Source organism: Schistocerca gregaria, chromosome 5, assembly GCF_023897955.1.
Source record: "Schistocerca gregaria isolate iqSchGreg1 chromosome 5, iqSchGreg1.2, whole genome shotgun sequence".
In the NCBI taxonomy this organism is placed as follows: domain Eukaryota; kingdom Metazoa; phylum Arthropoda; class Insecta; order Orthoptera; family Acrididae; genus Schistocerca; species Schistocerca gregaria.
Window position 1 is genome coordinate 26,406,656 of NC_064924.1, and position 17,229 is coordinate 26,423,884.

Here is a 17,229-nt window from a genome sequence, read left to right on the forward strand (position 1 = left end):
TGTACAAGTTGGTGTATAGTCATGTAAAATAACAAGTAGTAACACTGCATAATATAGTAGAATTTTAGAACCAGAAAATCTATTGAACTGATAGTTTCACATTCTGTACTGATATGGAAAAACCATGAATACATAACACTACACTATAACGTATACTACAAAACTTTATACTGTCTATTAATCTGATTAAAATCGGGCATAGGTTACCCTAACAATAGCACTTTCGTGACAAAAACAAAATGTCAATTTTGATAAAGATAAAACACTGATAAATTTTGACTTGTATAGTGACTTTAACTTTTGCTGGTCAAATCAATGTGGAACACTTCAGAATTCAAATGAATAAAAAGGGGGGGGGGGGGGGGGGCGCGACCCTGAAACTGTTATGATCACTATATTAAAAAAATTGATTACTGAAGTTATCATGCATTCAAGATTTCCAGTATATGAGTTACTACTCTTTTTATCTTATTTACGTCTCATTTAAATACCTTTATATCTGTCTCAAAATAATTAAACTTCATTAGTATATCAATATTAAAGTTATCTTTCAACTTCGTTAGACCTTCGTTATTCATTTACTGGTTCATTAACAAAACAGTTCTTTAAACACCATTCTAACATAGCTAGGTCTGCAAGTAATTATTATTAACACAAAATTTAATTTTTCATTTCGGGACACTCGGATTGCACAACATTTGGAAAAGACCCTGTCTAGGTTAGTTGTGAGGATAATTAAATGATGGGAAAGTTCTGGTAAATTTAGGTTATTATTGAACAGTTCACTCTATGGTCCATTTGAATACAGTACTAAAAATTTCAACCTGCTTGTATCGATTGCGGCAGTTGGCGGGCGGCGAGATGGTGAGGCACAGAGCACACATACAACTACAGCTATGGCTCTTGACGTATTGGCACTTTAACTCTTCTTAGCGTTGCAATACTTTTCCATTTAGTGCCTATGAAATTTTGCCATGCTGTGTGGGCGTTGGAACAGCATACCCGAGGCTCAGTGAAACTACGTCTTCCAGGAGAGCCTCCTCGCTCCAGAAGGTGTTGCTCAGACCAATGCCAAACTCCAACTACTACTACTGCTGAGCCCGTTGTGCAGTGCAGTGCCCGCGTGCATTTTCCCGCACTCACCTGCCATCCACCTTTTACCGCACCCTTACAGACAGGGTATTCCCCCGAGGTTTTGCATTCTACATATCCTAACACATTGCCTACATATGGACCAGATGCACCATTACAATTTTAAACATCTTACAACAGTCTCAACATTTGTTACATTTCAATTCTATTACAATATTGCTTGACATTTGACATAAACATTAATATTCACATTGAAACTTGTTTACAGTTTTCTTAACACAATGACATGAAACAAAAAAAGAAATGAAATCAGAACATCAATTACACTAGTTTATCGAAAAATCAGATGGAAAAAAAAAAAATTTACTCACATGTACAATAGTACAGCATCGTCGTTGTTACAACAGGACTGGAGGGGATGGTAGTGGTTAGATGTATGTGACAGGTCTTGCCTTTGAGTCTGTTGCAGGGATATGAGCCATGAGGCAAAGAGTTAGGAACAGGGGTGGCTTAGTGACAAACAAGGGTACTGTGTAGGTTTGGTGGGTGCCAGTATACCACTGTGAAAGAGCTGTGGAGGATATATTTCAGGGTATGACAGGAGATAGTGTAAACGCTGTTGGCGAATGTAAGTCAGTTGCTCCCATCCTGGATGGTACTGAGTCACAAGGGGATTGTTTCTTTGTCGCAGGACACCGGGTAGGTGAGAGGTGGTAGATGGCCATAGAAACGAGACAGGGGAGATCTGCTTCTGGACAAGATTGGAAGGGTAATTTTTATCTATGAAGACCTCAGTGGAATCCTTGGTATATTTTTTGTCGAGGGTCTGCTCATCAATGCTGCTGCGACGGTCATGGGGGCTAGCCTGTATGGAGGGGGCTTCTTGGTATGGAATGAGTGGCTGCTGTCTTTTTCTTTATTTTTCTCTTTGATCTCATTGTGTTTTCATATCAATTTAAGTTTATTTTTGTCTTTCATCGTAGGTTCTATTCCCTCAGGTTTCACCTTTCTTTCCATATACTTAATCCGTCTGCTCCTTTTTTATTTTTCCTGTTTATTTTTATGCATTTTTTTTACTTCAATTATGGATCCACACTGTGTCTATTTACATCAGTACAGAAAAGTTTCCCTGTTCCTGGACAGAACTCAGGCCCACATACTATTTTGGCATTGTTACGTAGCTCGTGCAATCCCACCAAATTACCTATCTTTGGCTGCAATTCCTCCCTCTAAAAGGATCTCTTTGTGTTCAGATATTGTCAGTCCATAGCCCTCACCAACCCAGTCTTGCAAAACCGATTAAATCAGTCTCAAACCTCGCTTGTGACACCTCCTCTCCACTTGTAAAATTATCGTGATCTAAAAGCCCAAATTCCTGTATTCCATTTTCCGTACTGAAATTCGTGTGCTCTGGGAACTAGAGCAGCATGCATAATACCATTTCGAAGAACTTTTCAACCTGTGCACTTCCTACTCCCATAATGCACAATCACTATCCATCACCTCTACAGGAGGCTCCACCACATCTTCTCATACATGACAAACCCTGTCTTATTGACCTGTTACATTTACCAAGCCCTCAGAAACTTCCTCCTACTAGCATACACAATCCAAAACCCAAGGAGACCCAAAACAAAGACATGAGAGTGTCCTCCAAAATCCTAGTCCCAGAGAAGTATTAGTCCTTCCCAAAAGCCGTACCTTTTGCCCCTTTCACAAATTGTCACGCTGGGCTTCTCTCCTTTCTCCAGTCTGTACAGGGGAAACACATTTTTGACGCCAACCCAACCAATCACACTCAATCCAAAACTAATATTGAACCCTGCCTCACTCAGTTCATTCCTCCATCCAACTGTGATCCTATTCCACTGCCCTCCTGTTAATTTTCCAGAATTTCCTACAGTTGAACTTTGTCTCAGCATCATTTACTGAATTCCTCAACATGGAAACCAATTTTACATCTGCAGAAAGAACTGCAAGCCACCACCTAAAAACTGATCATGACCTCCTGCTGATAAAGGCTCCATCGTAAATGGGCTTGCTGATATTGAACACTACCTTTCCCATTGCCTGACTGACTCCAGTTGTACAGTCTCCTTCCTGGTCACCATGACTGGCTATATTGTCACCCACAATTGCCTCTCCCTTGGAGGCATAACCTATAAACAAATCTGTGGTACATCAATGGGCACTCGTATGGCAACCTATTTGTGGGCCATTTACAGGAATCCTTCCTAATCACTCTGAATTCCAAATACCTCTCCTGGTTCAGGTTCATATCACCTTTGTGATAAGGGCTGACGGTGTGGACTCTGTCTCAACATTCCTCCAAAACCTTTGTACCACCTCCCCGATTCACTTCACCTGGTCGTCCTCAAGCCAGCAAGCCACCTACCTCAGTGGTGATCCCCACTTCAAGAGTGGCTCCATAAGTACCTCTGTCCACATCAAACTTACCAACTGCAAACAATATCTCCATTTAAACAGCTGCCAACCATCCTAGTCCAAGAAGTTCCTTCTGTACAGACTAGTTACCACTGTTCATCATATCAGTAGTGAAGATTTGTTCCTCTCAAAATATGCCAAGGGTCCCACTGACGCTTTCACAGACCAAGATTACCATCACATCCTTGTCCAGAAACAGATTTCCTGTGCCTTGTCTCTTCAGTCACATACTACCTCCCACATACCCACTGTGTGGCTGTAGAGTAACACTTCTCTACTGACTCAGTACCGTCCAGGACTGGGACAACTGAATCATATTCTCCACCAGATTTTCGCCATCTCTTGTCATGCCCTGAAATGAGGAATATCCACTCCACCCTTCCCACAGTGGTATTCCATCAGCAAGCAAACCTATGCAATATCATTCTCTGTCCTTACTCCACCCTTTCTCTTAACATCTTGCATCCTGGCTCATGTCAGTGGAATAGACCTAGATACAAGACCTGTCCCATATATCCTCTTACAACCATTTACTCCAGTTCCATCACAGGCATCTCCTACTCCATCAATGGCAGGGCTACCTGTGAAAGCAGACATGTGATCTATAAAATAAGCTGCAGCCACTATGTCACTTCTACATCAGCATCACAACTAACTAGCTATGTGTCCACACAAATGTTCATCTCTAAACTGTGTCCAAGATATAGCAGAGCCACCCAACTGCTGAATATGCTGTCCAATACAATATGCTTCACTTTAATGACTGCTTCACATCTTGTTCTGCAGCTGGGAACTCAGTAATAACCCTCGTCTTGGCCTACAGTAATTGCTGTCCTCCACCTATCTGTCCCAATATTATGAGACTGAAGTGGATAGATTTGACAGTGTCTAGCAAGAAAATTAGGATTGTGTCAGTATATTCGCATTGTGAAGGGACAGATCAAGATAAGATGGATAGTTTTTATGAGTGCCAAATAGGAAGAACAAAGTTATAACAGGTGGACGGTTTCAAGTACTTAGGATGCATATTCTCACAGGATGGCAACATAGTAAAAGAACTGGAAGCAAGGTGTAGCAAAGCCAATGCAGTGAGCGCTCAGCTACGATCTACTCTCTTCTGCAAGAAGGAAGTCAGTACCAAGACTAAGTTATCTGTGCACCGTTCAATCTTTCGACCAACTTTGTTGTATGGGAGCGAAAGCTGGGTGGATTCAGGTTACCTTATCAACAAGGTTGAGGTTACGGATATGAAAGTAGCTAGGATGATTGCAGGTACTAGTAGATGGGAACAATGGCAGGAGGGTGTCCACAATGAGGAAATCAAAGAAAAACTGGGAATGAACTCTATAGATGTAGCAGTCAGGGCAAACAGGCTCAGATGGTGCGGTCATGTTACACGCATGGGAGAAGCAAGGTTACCCAAGAGACTCATGGGTTCAGCAGTAGAGGGTAGGACGAGTCGGGGCAGACCAAGGAGAAGGTACCTGGATTCGGTTAAGAATGATTTTGAAGTAATAGGTTTAACATCAGAAGAGGCACCAATGTTAGCACTGAATAGGGGAACATGGAGGAATTTTATAAGTGGGCTATGTTCCAGACTGAACGCTGAAAGGCATAATCAGTCTTAAATGATGGTGATGGTGATGATGATGATGATCAAACAATGGAAAATCCAGGATGGAATGTGACAATATTATGAGAAGGAAAGTTGCTACTCACCATATAGTGGAGATGCTGAGTCGCAGATAGGCACAACAAAAAGATTTTCACACTTAAAGCTTTCAGCCAATGGCCTTTGTCAACAGTAGACGCTGGCTGAAGTGGCGGTGCGGTTCTAGGCACTACAGTCTGGAACCAAGCGACCGCTACGGTCGCAGGTTCGAATCCTGCCTCGGGCATGCATGTGTGTAATGTCCTTAGGTTACTTAGTTTTAATTAGTTCTAAGTTGTAGGCGGCTGATGACCTCAGAAGTTAAGTCGCATAGTGCTCAGAGCCATTTGAACCAATTTTGAACAACACACACACACACACACACACACACACACACACACACACACACACACACACACACACACAAAACTACAGTCTCTGTGTGTGTGTGTGTGTGTGTGTGTGTGTGTGTGGGCGTGCGTGCGCGCGCGTATGTGTGTCTATTGTTGACAAAGGCCATTGGCTGAAAGCTTTAAGTGTGAAAATCTGTTTGTTGTGCCTATCTGTGACTCAGCATCTCTGCTATATGGTGAGTAGCAACTTTCCTTCTCATAATATTATTATTTTATTTAATCTCATATACTAAAGGATAGTAATACGACCTTTCTTCCTTCAGTACATCCCAGAACTGTGAAGTACAGTGTATGATCTGAACAGTGTACAGGGTGATCAGCACATCACTCATTTCGATATGTATGAAGTCTATTATATTCAGCGATGTCACACATGTTGTTTATAACTTCTCTCAGAGTGGTTGCCCAGTCCAGTAATGCACGCACAGACTCATTTTACCACATTTCAGATCATTTTGAGGAGCATGTTTACACTGATGTTGTTAATCTCTCTTATTATGTCAGTGCCAATGTATGTGGCTTTCCCTATGGAAAGAAGTCTACAGGCATTAAATCAGGAGAACATGAAGACACCAACTTTTAACAGATGGTTTGATTGCCAAAGAATTTGCTTAAGAAATGGATTGTTTCATTAGACCTGTGAAAAATGGCATTGCATAGCTGTAAATGACAATAGTGTTCACCTGCTTCAGGAAACGAAACAAACTGTGTAGCAGTGTCTTGGTGCACGGCACTGTTTATTGTTGTTTCAGAGGATGTAGGGCCCGCCATTTGGTAACGTGGTGTGGTGTACTGTACTCGAGTTTCCTGACAGTAAGAAGCATTTTCATGAAAAACTCTTGAATTTATGGTTGACTAAATTCTTGTACTCCAGCTGTTCACCTAAGCAGTTCACCTATCCAGTGAAGAGAATACAGTCCAGTGCTGTGAAATCACAGATGTCGAGAAACGACTGAAACTGTGTGCAGTGCACTAGATATATTTGTTTATCGGTTTCCTTAACGCCTGAACACTACAAAAATAATTTGTCCAAATTCAACTTCTGCACAGATTCTGAGCACTGCCATACAAAATCTGAAATTGGACAGATATTCTCCTCAAAATTTCTGAAGAGGAATGCAGCGTCATGTTCCGTAACTAGCCAGTTTAGCATTTACCAAAATGGCTGGCCTACTGTTTCTCTTTTCATCTGCAACTGATCCGTGTTCACAGAAACAGGAGGTTAACCTCATCATTTTCGAATTGTTTGGTACTGCAGCATCTCCGTATTTCCCACAGGAAGTCAACTCGTGTGTACTGACAACTGACAAAATACTATTCCACAATGGAAACCTGTCACTCTCAGGAAAACAACATTTTTACCAAGCATTAAATTGCACCATTACTAACAGATGTCACTTGTCCCATACCCATTACATTGGCTTCTTTGTTTGCTGTTGTCGGTAATATCTGTGAGCAGTTGTGACTGGTGCCTCCCAGTGTACACAGGAGCTCTACTTGTCATCTAGGCTGGTCATTGACGGTGTCATCTATTGGTCTGAAGGTAGTCTAGTAAAACTGAATCTAGTAAACAGTAATGGAATATTTTGGTGGTATTATGGCCTTTGCTCCTTTGATACATTAAAGTAAAGTGAATCACTTGTATCATTTAGTACATACGAACATATCACATTATTTGAAGTGTGAGAGCAAATGTGAAAGTTTTCAATCACACAGAAGATGAACATTTTGTGGGCAAGTGAAGGTAACCATTAACAGTTTATTTAATCTCACCAGAGATTGTTTTTCATGTAAATCTAAGTATTATATTGAATCAAACACTGGAAACTCCAGATAGGAATATCAACAATGTAGGAAAAGGTAGATTGCTACTTACTATAAAGAAGACACTTCACATTGCAGACAGGAGCAATTAAAAGACACTCACATATAGGTTTCGGCCACAGCCTTTGTCAGTAAAGGACACACACACACACACACACACACACACACACACACACAAGCAAACACATCTCGCACACACCTGACAGCCAACTCCAGCATCTCAGGCCAGCATTCCAGCCCGAGATACTGGAGTTGCTGCCAGGTGTGCGCAAAGAGTGTGTGTGTGTTTGTGTGTGTGTGTTTTCTATACTGATGAATGCTGTGGCCAATGTATGCGAGTGTCTTTAATCACGCCTGTCTGCAACGTGATGTGTCTTCTTTATGGTAAGTAGCAGTCTATCTTTTCCTACATTTTAAGTATTATATTATTTATTTAGTGTTAGTAGAGAAACTGAAGCAAGTGTGACAGCCAGAAAATAGTGTAGTTCTAGACAGTAGGATCATAGCTCAGAAACATGTCAAACTAAAGTAGGAGAATAGCATAGAATGTGGTGAGTGGTGACAGGCAGGTTATAAGGTTGTAACTTGTCTGGAAAATCAGGAAATCTCAAGTATAATTAATTTACTGGAGAAGTCAGGGCATTCTGAAAGACACTGGGCATTCTGAGAAATAGGGCGGGAGAGTGTTATTGGCAACATGCACTGAATTATTGTAATGTTTGTTGCTCAATTGTGGCATTCCAGGCACACTCGCCAACTTTGGGAATTGTCATTGGCCGTAAGTTGTTGGGTTGGAGAGGTGCTTCCCATTGCACAGTTGTGAGTGTGATGGAGAAGTTATCTCATAACTGTGAACTTATAATTAATTCATACATGAAGCTGGTTCCCCATTATTCTGCCTGAATCTTTCAAAGTGGAATATAATCACTTTTGCATTTTTCTTCTGGCTCATAATTGAGTGAGAAGTGCAAGTGTGTTCTTTTATTTTATGACATATATAATTTCCAGTAGCCACCAGAAAGATCGCGGGAGGTGCACATTGGCACGGCGCGTCACGGACAGTAGTTGCCGCAAGTAAAGTCCCGTCCACCAGAGGGCACGCGAGAATTGGGCCGCGCCTTCTGCCAGCGGAACAACAACAACTCAGGCAGCACGGGCTGTGTTGCGACGTTGTTCCAGTTTCGCAGCTTATCTGTGGCATGGAGGGTTTAGTGCAGGTTTGGGTCGAGCAGAAGAAACAGCTCATGGCAACCATGAAACAAGTGCTTCCGGCGTTGCTCTCCACGCAGTCTTCTCCAGCGACGTTCCCTCCTCCCTTTCCCCGTATGATGAGACAACAGAGGATTGGGACGCATATGAACATCGCCTTCGGCAGTATATCCAGGCATTTCATGTTGCCGATGTGGAGGTATGTCGTGCTCTTTTCTTGTCTTGGATATCTCCCTCGCTGTATCAAGTTTTGTGTCAGCTAGGGCCGTTGCAGGAACCTGGTCTTTTGATGCATTGTGTTCATTGCTGTCTTCATGTTATTGCTGCCGCATGCTTGTTGTGGTGGCTAGGGTTGAGTTCTATCAATGCAAGAAACAGCCTCATCAGTCTTATTGGGCGTGGGCCGCTATCCTGCACGGTCTTAGTCGCAAGTGTCATTTTGTCACGGAGCAAGAGTCATATCCCACGTTATGGTGCGAGATGTCATTGTTCGTTCGGCCCCTGATAGGGAGGTCCAGCAATGGGCCCTGCGGTTGGAAGACCCTTCCCTAGAGGAAGTCCTGTCCATTGCTCAATTGTATGAAGTCTCTCACGCCGCAGGTCAACAGTTGGAAGCGTGGTGCGACATCGCGGCAGTTCAGGGCGGCGCAGCCGCGTCCACAGTATCCAGGGTGGACGATGTGCGAGTAGTACAATCCGGCCATTATGGCCACTCCCGCACAGCGCGTAAACAGAGTTCTAGCCGCCAGCCCCTGTTACCGTCCTGTGCGTCGTGCTATATACATCATGATCAGTCAGAGTGCCTCCAGCGTTGGGCCGTTTGTCACAAATGTATAAAAAAGGACACATTGCTAAAGTTTGCCACTCGGCCTCAAATGAATCAAAGGACACAGGTACAGAGGACATGGACGTTGACATTCAGGAAGTTTCATCGAGCCAGGCTCTCGACACATCGGCACACAAACTCTTTATCGAGGTGTCAGTTCGGTCGCGCCGACTACAACTGCAAGTAGATACCAGCGCACAGTTTCCTTGTTGAATGCACATAGTTACTCCGACCCTGGGTCGCCCCCGTTGGCGCCAGTTTACTGGCGTCTCCGTGGTTATGGTAAACAGTTCATTCCCCCACTGGGTCAATTCACTACCGACATTCCTTACAAATCAGTCACTCGGCCTCTTACTTTTATTGTTATCAGTGATGCGAGCTTCCCTAACCTTTTTGCATTGGATGTCTTGCAAGATTTTGGTTTTCCTGTCGCAGACACCATACAGTTGGTCTCCGAAGACGTTCCCTATCAATCATTGGAATCTTTGACCTCTGACTTCAAGGATATCTTTGAGGATGGCCTGGGGCGTGTTTCAGACTTTGCTCACTTAACATTGAATGCATCGGCTCTCCCGTATTTTCTACGTGCGAGGCAGATCCCCTTGGCTTTTTGCCCTCAGGTAAAAGCAGAGCTAGACCGGCTGACAGCCCTCTGAGTCATTCTTCCCATTTCTTCTAGTGAGTGGGCTTCGCCCCTCGTTGTTGTCAGGAAACCTCGAGAAAATTACGTCTTGGTGGCGATTTCAAGGCCACCATTAATTCTCAATTGGTGGTGGACATCTATCCCTTGCCTCGTTCTGATGAATTGTTCTCCGACATGGCAGGAGGCCAATATTTTTCGAAAATCGATCTTTCAGAGGCTTATCATCAGGTACCACTTGATGAGGACTCCAAATTGCTGGTGGTCATAAACACCCCATTTGACATTTACCAGTACCAGTGATTGGCCTTCAGAATATCCAGTGCCCTGGTGATATTCCAGCATTATCTTGAGCATGTCACGTCAGCAGTCCCTCATTGTATTAATTACCTGGACGACATAATTGTCACAGGCCGCAGCACGAAGGAACACTTGCACAATCTTCAAACCCTTTTTCTCAAATTCAGATCCGTGGCCTTGTGTAGCAACCTGCGTAAGTCGAACTTCTTTCAACTGTCCATTGAGTATGTGGGCTACACCATCTCTCGGCATGGTGTCCAGCCGCTAGGAAGTTTGGTCCGAGGTATCATCGACCTTGCGCGGCCCGCTTCCCCGAAGGAGTTACAAGCTTTTTTAAGCAAGATTGCCTATTACCACCGGTTCATTCTCAGGGCTTCCACCATAGCCTGCCCTCTGTACTGTCTTCTGCACAAGGGGTTCCTTTTGATTGGTCGCCTGCATACGAGCGAGCATTCACCTCGTTGAAGGGTCTCCTCACGTCAGCGCCTTGGGGTGGGGCGATCCTGGCCGATCGCAATGTGGATGGCTTCGAGCAGCCACTGGTGTTTGCATCTAAAACTTTTAGTCCTGCGCAGGCCCATTACTCCCAGGTGGAAAAAGAGGCTTTGGCCATTGTCTACACTGTTAACAAGTTTCACCCTTTCTTGTATGGCACGAAGTTTCAGTTAATCACTGACCATAAGCCATTAATATCATTATTTGGCCACGCCTCTCAGATTCCGGATAGGGCGGCCCATAGACTGCAGCGCTGGGCCTTGTTCCTCTCTAAGTACCATTATGACATTCATTTTCACCCTACCGGACAGCATGCCAACACCAACGCTCTTTCCCGTCTTCCGGTGGGCCCGGATCCTAAGTTCGATCGGGAGGAGATTGTGTGTTTTCATTTGGATGTGGCGTCCCGCCAAGCGGTTGATGGCTTCCCGATCACTAGTTCTAGAGTCGCCAGGGTAACGGCAGCTGACCTGGTTCTCCGGCAAGTAGTTTGCCTTGTTCAGCAGGGGTGGTCGTCCCGACCTCCAGGCCGGCCTCGGACCCTCTTCGTAATTATTTTGTTCTACGAGACTGCCTCTCAGTCTTGGCAGGAGTTCTCCTTCTGGCTACTGATGATACAGCTGCTCGCGTGGTTGTTCCATCAAGTTTGAAGGGAGGTCCTCACGTTATTACATGAGGGGCACTGGGGTGTTTCTCGTACTAAAACCTTGGCTCGCAGATATGTGTACTGGCCTGTTATTGACAGAGAAATAGAGCACTTGGTGGTCACCTGTTTCCAGTGCGTGAGCCAACAGGCATCTACCAGGTCAGCGTTCTCGTCATGGCTGCCTGAAACCCAGGCATGCGGGTCCGTTTCTCAATGGCTTTCAGCTCCTTGTCATTGATGCTTATTCCTGATTCCCATATGTGGTTCGCTGCTCCTCAACCACTTCAGAAGTTGCAATCCAGGCACTCTCAAAAATCTTTTCTGTGGAAGGTCTGCCAATCACCCTGGTATCGGACAATGGACCTCAGTTTATTTCGCAGACCTTCCGGTATTTTTGTAGGTGCTTCAGTATTCGGCACGTTTGCTCTCCCTCCTTTCATCCACAATCAAATGGGGCAGCCGAGCGCATGGTGTGCACATTTAAGATGCAGATGAAAAATTATGTGTGCGAATTTCCTGCGGGGGAGGCGTTGACATTTTTCCCGATGGCATACCGGACCACACTGATGGGAAAATGCAGCCCCGCAGAGCTCCTCCACAGGTGCCAACCTAGAACTGTGCTGCACCTCCTCTGGCCTGGTCCTCGCCAGTCTTTGGAAAACAGGGTACCCGGCTTTCCACTGGGTATGTTGGTCTGGGCACGTGGGTTTGGTCGCAATCCACATTGGGTCACAATGCTGCCGGCTCTATACCTAGCAGGTGGGGGACCGGGAGGTGTGTTATCACCAAAATCAGCCACGTCCACATTTGGGTACCCACCCTCCGACCCCTCAGGCGCCTTCTTCACATTGCCAGCACCCGTGTTGTTTTCTCAGGGGACACTACCGCCCCTCCCACCTGTGACTTCGTCACACTGCAATGGTTCTCAGCCTTGGCGGCCTCCAATAGCTCCAGCACCAGCATCGCCATCGTTAGAGATGCCCCAGTGAGAGCCGGCCCCCCCTCACAGGCCCAGTTTCTCAGGAGGCTGGTTCACCTGTGGTTGTGCCTTCCCCATCATCCCCGCCACTGGGTCTTGCCCCTCCCGAGGTGGAACAGGATTCGGAGTTCGACAGCTTGTCGCCCATTGTGTCCCGGGCCCCGGTGGTGGAACGACGAGGGCCTCTTCATGTGGCTCACGTTCAACCGTATTCGAAGGTTCCGGCTCGAGGGTTGGCAGATGCCCCAGACTCCAGCATTCCAATGGATGTGGAGGTCATCGCTCCTGCCCGACGCTCCACCTCCACCTTCCGACGCAGTGAATCACAGTGGCTTCACCCCCGAAGGAGGAGGAGTGCAGTAGCCACCAGAAAGATCGCGGGAGGCACACATCGGCACGGTGCGTCACGGACAGTAGTTGCCGCAAGTAAAGTCCCATCCACCAGAGGGCATGCGAGAATTCGGCCACATCCTCTGCTGGCAGAACAACAACAACAACTCAGGCAGCACGGGCTGTGCCCAGTCAGTTTTACATAGAGCATGCCTAGCAGACAGTTCCCGGTCTACACTATGTGAAGTGCGACGGACAACGTGAATCGTGTTGATACGTAATTAGACATCCTTATCTCCACACAGGCATTTTATTTACCAGCACTGAATATTCAGTTTTGTGTTGCTTTTTACTAATTTCAATGCAATGTAGTACTTTGCCGTCTTTCTCATATTTCACAGACTTTCTCAGGATGTCTTGCTTCAGTCAAGAATGACCGTAGTGTGGAGGGCATCTAGTTTGAAAAGTGATCTGTTTTTTGCTGCCAAAATCTGTAGATATTACATTCTAGTGACATCATATTTAAGTTTACTTGCCCATTTCTCGTATATATAGGGTTATCACGTAATGACATGGCATGGCACGGAATTGCGTAGGACAACTTATAATGAATTGCTGATAAAATTTGATGGTTTGACTGTACCTGGAATAATCTCTGTTAGGTGATGTGGCAACTCAAGAAATGGAAACTAGTAAAGAAAAACATGCTCTCACATACGATATAAAACTGTCTCGACTATTAATAGATTGATTTTACTTTTATTGTTTACAATGCAACAAAAACCACATGCAGCTTATGCCTTCATTCTCAAGATAACCACTGACTGCTCAGGGTTGGTTACTGTGTTGTGAAATATGGTGTGATTGTGTCACAGATGGTATACAAAAAGTAAAGCCTTACTTATTCACAAGTGCCTCTAAGCTTTCAGAAGAAACTACAGCTTTGAAGAAACTGCAGAGAAAACTGCAAACATACAGAAGATAAACTTTAAATTTAGTGAGTTGGTTTCCCTGTATATCAGGAATCACTGTAGCCATTGTTATGGAACTTTTACAGGACATTAAATTCTATGTTCTGAGTCTACTGAATTACACTAATTGCATTTCAGCCACTGCTTTCGGAAATATAATTTTTTAATTAAATGGTTAAAATTTGTTTTTGTACATTATCCTAAATAGTTTTAATTATACATAACATTATGTTCTTCTTTTAGTTCAGTAGACTCAGGATATGCATGTTATTACTCCCTGAAAATCTGAATACTCTACTTGAAGTGGTTTCTAACAGAAAATGTAAATTTTCAGGAATAGCTTCTAATGTTTCAAAAGACTGTAACTCACTTAATTTATGCTTTTTTTTATGCAATATACTGTGTATCATCCTCTTGATATTTTTGTAAGTTGTTTATTCTTTCTGTACTCCTTAGTGGCCAACTGTGCTGTATACTTGCTTTATCAATGCAAACCTTGTCCATCCGTTCAAGTTCTCTGCTACAGTTTGCTCCAGCATTAATTCTCATATGCTGTAGCAATTTCACCCTACCAACATTGCCATAATTAAAAGCAGTGTCTTCATTCCAACAAAAACATTTTTTTGTAAGCTAGTCCATACAAGATTATTGAATGACTTGTTAGCATTTTGAGTCTGACCATGCAGACACTTCTTCAATAATTCAGGATTTGCCAGTTCTCTGTAAATAGGTTTCATGATAGCCATGACTGCAGCTGGAATGAAATGTTTATGGCTGTTTGAACTGTTTGAGTACTGGGCATTGCTGTAATTGCACCATGAATCAGGTAGAGGAGGGCAAAGGTGGTGTACTGGTTTTTTGGTTTTACCATCAGAAAGTTTCTTGTTTCTCAAACTTTGTTTCCACTTCCTCAACCTGGTGCCCATCCTCTTCTGGACATGATGAACACATTCCAGTTTTGTGATAATCTTCTCACCATCAGGCTGAGAGCCTACTACACTGTTATATGCTTTTGAGTCTCCATCACCTAAGAACTTAGTGTAACACACTCCCCTTTCGTTCACAGATCGACTAAAAATTTCAGTAGCTGCAGAGGCTTCCTTACCACCATTTGTCCCTTCATAATTTCTGTCAGAGATATGCCCTTCTTCATTCCCTGATTTACACTTATGACAATGTTTGGCTAAGATCTGAAAATACCTTTCCACTATCCACACTGGTCACCGTAGCAACAGAATTCTTAGAACTGTAGCCGCGCTTCTGCCAAGTGCCAAAAGCTACTGGTATGTCAGTTCATTTTATTTCACTTATTTTCAACAGCTTTGTTTGCAGCACCATTAATTGACTCAAATGCAAGAGATTCCACAGCAACTCCAAAAAATCCTGCATATTTGTTGATTTTGTAGGGCATATTCATCACGGCACACATTGTTTCTGTGGCTGTGTGTCCTTTGCCAATAGCTCTCAATCCATAAAACCACCAAACATTTACTTCAAAATAATTATCTTTACACTTACCAGAATTCCAAAATTAATTAAAAGTTTCCAGGCTAGTCTGTTTAATACCTCACTGTCTTCAAGTAAACTAACTTGGTTTCCACATATTTTACAACACGCACATTCATCTAACACTCTTGTTAGGATGTGTAAATCTATCAAAATATAACCTAACATAACCTCCCATTTACAACAATTTCATTTTGAGAAAACTGTGTATCACAACATTTTATCTTAATCTTCAAAGCACTAATGGCTGTTTCGCTGGACACTAACGAGTTTACCTGTATTTCATTGTCAGTAACTTCACACGCCACATGTTGAACACAGTGTTTTCCTTTATTCAAAAATCTGTTACCATGAAATTCACGGTTCTTAAAAACACTTCATCTTGGCATCATACTTTACTTTTTGAGAGATTTACCAATCAGTTTGTCACTTTTCCTTGGAAAAATGTTAGCAGTTCAACATACAGTGCATGTTTATACTATGAAATGATACAATACTGTTTTTGACAGTGCTACCAATAAAAATGTGTAATTTAACCTCCAAAATTACTGATTTTATTAGATCTTGAAGTAATAAATACACACACACACACACACACACACACACACATTTTTAATTTTTAATAATGAGATAAAAATCCAAAAATGTAAAAAGAAAATTTTTTCCATTCTAACTCCCCTTAATACGGGCACACATTGTGACCCACCAATCATCAGTATGATGATCAAACTCTTCGTAAATGTCATGAATGGTATCAGTGACTTCATTAGGTATCATTCCCTGCAACACTTCCAGATTAACTGACAGCGGAGTCACAAACAAATGATCTGTTACATAAACCCAAAAGAATTTATTGCATGGACCTAAGGCATAGTGGCTGGTGAAAAAGACAAGTATCAAAATGCACATCTAATCTGATGCTGAGGTAGTTTGCCCTTGAGGTAATCGTGAGCATCTGAAAAAAAGTCTGGTGGAGCATTGTCTTATTGCAAAATGGTTTCGCCTCTGTTTTGTTGTAATTGTGTCATATGCCAATGCTGCAGCATATCCAGTTCCACAAAATCAGTCACATTTGTCTCTGCAAAAAAAGTCTGTAAAGTTTTGAAGACCAAATGCCACAAACAAATTAAATCTAGGTGCATCACAAGTGTGTTCCACAATCTCATGTGGATTTTTGTGCCCCAAACTGTGCATGTTATGATGGTTCACCTTTCCAGAAACACAAAACATGGATTTATCATTGGAAACCAGCTTGTCAGAAAAAGCCTTCCTCCGGCAGTCACTGCAAGTAATTCTGAAAGTCAGAAGGAAGGTCACTATCCCAAATAGCAATGGCTGCAGCTGGTACGGCTTTACGTGCAAATGTTTGTGTAGAATGTGCCCAACGGTAGCTGCAGTTCTGTGCTCTCGAATGTTGTCGACTTTTCAGGGCTCCCGGCAAACAATAGCTACACACCTCTGCCGGTGGTACCAGCCAGCATGTCTTCTTCACAACATGTGAGACACACAGAATATTTCGTACTGTCTGTGAATTGTTTTGTCTGTCGGAGCTTTCACCTGACATTCGGTATGAGAACATCACTGAACCATCACAGAGACTCAGATTTAGCAAATTTGAGGACATGACTGTACGCATCACTCCGTTATGTGCCGTTTTCTGACATGCTTGCCCACTAGTAGTGCACTCCGCTATCGAGCCACTGCCCGTATTACGAATCAAAACTCAGAGTGTCTATTTTCCATATCTCTCGAATTTTTGCAGTCGTGTTCTGAAACTCAAGAAGTACTGACAAGTAAACCTGTACGACAAAACTTGGATCACGTAAGTTGAAATTTCAATCTGCAAATCTGAGAGATTTTTTGATGAAACTATGTTGCTACTTTATATTACTAACAAAAATA

The 17,229-nt window shown here is 43.3% G+C and overlaps 1 protein-coding gene across 2 annotated transcripts in view; it reads left to right on the plus strand.

Annotated features, from left to right (window-relative positions):
• Window positions 1-17,229, plus strand: part of LOC126272266 (uncharacterized) — a 379,755-nt gene that overhangs the window by 346,662 nt on the left and 15,864 nt on the right. The gene's annotated exons all lie outside the window — the stretch shown is intronic.